The following is a 3,813-nucleotide window of genomic DNA, read 5'->3' as shown; positions in this document are numbered from 1 at the left end:
TTCCTTCTTCTCCTAGTTGGACTAGGAAAGGGTGGGGGACCTACTCCTACTTGGAGTAGGATCCCCCCTTGGGCGCGCCCCTCGTGGCCGGCCGGCCCTCTCCTCTCCTCCTTTATATATGGGGGAGGAGGGCACCCCATAGACACACGAGTTGATCTTTAGCCGTGTGTGGCCCCCTCCACAGTTTTCCACCTCAGTATCGTCGTAGTGCTTAGGCGAAGCCTTGACCGGTATATTCATCATCACCGTCAGCACACCATCGTGCTGACGGAAATCTCCATCAGCCTCAGCTGGATCTAGAGTTCGAGGGACGGCACCGAGCTGAACGTGTGCAGATCGTGGAGGTGTCGTGCGTTCGTACTTGATCGGTTGGATCACGAAGACGTTCGACTACATCAACTGCGTTGCTTAACGTTTCCGCTTTTGATCTACGAGGGTACGTGGACACACTCTCCCGCTCGTTGCTATACATCACGTAGATAGATCTTGCGTGATCGTAGGTAAAATTTTTGAAATACTGCATTCTCCAACACTCTCCCTGTCTAGGTAGTGGTGGGCGTGGGGCGTCCATCCTGGGCGCTAGCGTCGGGCGTCCATGGGGCCCGACATCGTGCCAGAGCTTTCTCCTATCTACGGCATGCTGCAGTGTGGCGTCGTTGGGGAGGGTGCTCGGCCGCTCCGTGGCTTTCCCCATGGTGGCGGCTGGGGTCCGGATTTGGGCCCGCAACGGCTGTGGGTGGCTTCCCTCCTTCCCCTACGGGTACGTGCGATGGTGCACCTCGGTTAGCACCGGTTCCGGTGGCGCAGCTCCGGTGATGAGGAGGTGGTAGAGCGGGCACTTGGCTGCGTACTGGCGTGGCGCCTGGTGGCGGCATACTCCCGGCCCTGATCTAGGCCCTCGGGGGACCCATCTGGGTCTTGGCGGGCCTGGCTCGTATTCACTTGCGATGGTGTTGGCGGATGGTGGTGCGGCTCATGAAGTGGTCGCGGAGATGGTTGCACAGCGACGGGAGCTTCATGAGCCCTTTCAGGCTCAGCCGGGTCTATGGGCCTGGTGCGCTGCTCTTGTTGCGTCTGGTCGGTGACCATTGACGGTGGCGAAGGTTCTCCCCTCTTGTGTTCCTGCTGACTCTGACATTCCATGTTTGCCGCTATTCCCTCTTGTACACGTCGTATTGTGGGTGTTTCCAAGGCCATGGTGGCACATGTTGGTGGGCAGCAAGTTTGGTACAGCCCGACTGATTAGCAGGGATTGTGGGTGTTTAGCGGACGGGAGAAATCCAAGTCAGCTTGTGACGGGTCCTATACAGGGGGTGGCTAACTCCAAGAACCCTGGCCTCGTCAACCACAAGGGGGCCCAACGGGTCCACGACATGGCGCAAACGCTAGGAGGCCAAACGACTTTCTTGATGCTCAAGACTAGAGGGCGGCAGCGCTCCAGAGCGCATCTGACATGTAAACTCTAGGCCTCTCATGTCTATATAATTAAAGGGAGGTCTAGGGTTCGTCTTGATCATCTATCCTCAGTTACGAGAACTCTTGGTAGCAATCTCATATACCATTGTAATCTCTCGGATGAGGTATCCCTCCACAATGAATCATCAAAACCAGCAGGATGTAGCATGAACCTTGATAAACCCCACGTGTGACCTTCGATCCATGACTTCCAACTGCGCTTGGACCCCTACCGAGGGATCTAGCAGTAAGTCGCTCCATCAGCTTGCCGGCACTAACACCGTAACGCCCGTGGGCACCGCCGTTCTTTCTTGAAGGATGTCGGTTATCCCTTCCCCATGCCCCTCCGCGTACCGGGGGAAACCCTAGGACCAGTCCGGGGAGCTGCGCCGTCATCATCGCGTTCCTTCCTGAAGTTGTTGCTTGGTATGGTTGGATAAAAATATAAATATTTTCTAAAACCATGCTGAACAGTAAAGAAAATACACTCATAAATTTTTAAATAGTTTTGTATTTTAACGACACAATGAGGATACAAAATGGAGGCACGTGCTTGTAGTCCTGAATGAAGATACATAAATTTCCCTACACTTTTTTCGTTTAATCCAAATATTTTTTATAAGTTCATGTTTACCTCTTCAAGGCATGAAATAATGAGAATAAATATAAAAATAACAGAAATTTGGTAAAAAGAAATGAAATTAGAATAAGCATCAGGAAAATCGCTTGAAGATATTTTTTAAAAATGTACGCTACGCTACTTGGCCGACTTAGTTATATGTACTCCTAATGGTGTGATACAAAAAGAGATTTGTGCGGACATTAGATCAGTGATTCACATCATGAATTGACCGGATCAGTGGTTTGGCTGTTTCCTAGCGAACAGTCTCACGTTCTAATCCCATGCACACATTTTTTCCCACCGAATACTTCTCTCACAACCTGACATGCGGGACCCACACTTATACGGCTTTACAGGGAGTAGCGGGAGACGTAGCTAGGAGTGTATTGGAGTGTATTCTCGTGTTTGAGGACCGTAGTGGAGCACTCCGCGAATTCGAGGACGATAATGTTACATGTCTAAGAGCATCTCCACTCGTTCGCCCCCCAGCGCACTTGGCGATTGCCTTTTGGCCCATGCCCCGGCGGGGTTTTTCGCCCTGGGGGCGATCCAGTTTCCAGCCGCGCCCCCACGTTTCGGTCCCAAGGCACATACATTCAAACTTGTCTTTTCCCGCTGCTCAAAAAACACCACAAGTTCGGCGATCAAACACAAGGTTCAGCAATCAAACATACTCGAAAGTTCGGCGTTCAAAACGAAGGACGCATTGGCAAAGGAATACATCAAACGATGGCCGCATCCGGCATGGGACTGGCTAGCTTAGGCGTGCTCGGCGTTGGTGCGGCTTCTGTGCTCGGGCTGGTCGGCTTCGGCGTGGTATCATTGCTCGGGTTGGGCGGCGGCATAGGTGCGGCGTAGGTGTCGGTGCGGCCGTGAATATATCTGGTTCAAGATAAGGCCGCGCTCCGCCATGTACCACACCTTCACTTGCTCGTCCATCGTTGACATGTCTGCCCCCATCAAGTATGCCAGGTCGGTGTTCCTTTTCTTCGCGGCGATGTTGGTCCAGAGTAGGTCGAGCTTGACGGTGCTGGTCATCATCAATACCAACCACCATGCATCGGACTTCTCCTCCCTTTCCGCGGCATGGTTCTTGGCGTCTGCGATGCACTGCTCGATCGACGAGTGCAGCCACTCGGTAGCCGGTGCGGCGTCCTTCGCCGTCTTGGCTCTTTTGTTGATGTCAGGGCGCCCGTCCCCTGGGCCCGGGGCGAGCGCATCCGGCTTGTACGTCTCCTTGACCTTGGCGAGCGTACGCTGGACATGGATCCACTTCTCGCACTTCTCGATCCGGGAGAACACATGGAGGAACTTGAACTCTTGGTCGCTATTGTCTTGGCGGTACATGGTGAACATCTAAACAATCTGCGCATGCAGCCGAAGAACAAATGTCGGTGACTTACACGGGCGTAAAGAAGATAGAGCCGACGGCTGTACATACCTGACCCTCGATGTTGGCGCTGCTTTCCGGGTGAGCCGCGATCTCCTCGACGATCCTGTGCCATTTGTTGCAGGCCGCCTGGATGATCGCCCAATGATTCGACATGGCTTTTGCGCCGCATTTCATGTGAATGGTGGCGAAGTAGGGGTCAACAAGCTTGCGCTCATCGAACGCCGACTAGATGCACGTCCAATACGTGTCGGCGTTCTGGTTCGTGCCAGAGACCGAGTCGAGGCTAATAGTCTTCCATGCTTTTGCGACGCACTCGTCTTCTTTGGACGTCCACTTGACGCGT

Source organism: Triticum aestivum, chromosome 2B (genome assembly GCF_018294505.1).
Source record: "Triticum aestivum cultivar Chinese Spring chromosome 2B, IWGSC CS RefSeq v2.1, whole genome shotgun sequence".
Taxonomy (NCBI): Eukaryota; Viridiplantae; Streptophyta; class Magnoliopsida; order Poales; family Poaceae; genus Triticum; species Triticum aestivum.
This window is presented reverse-complemented; position numbering follows the sequence as displayed.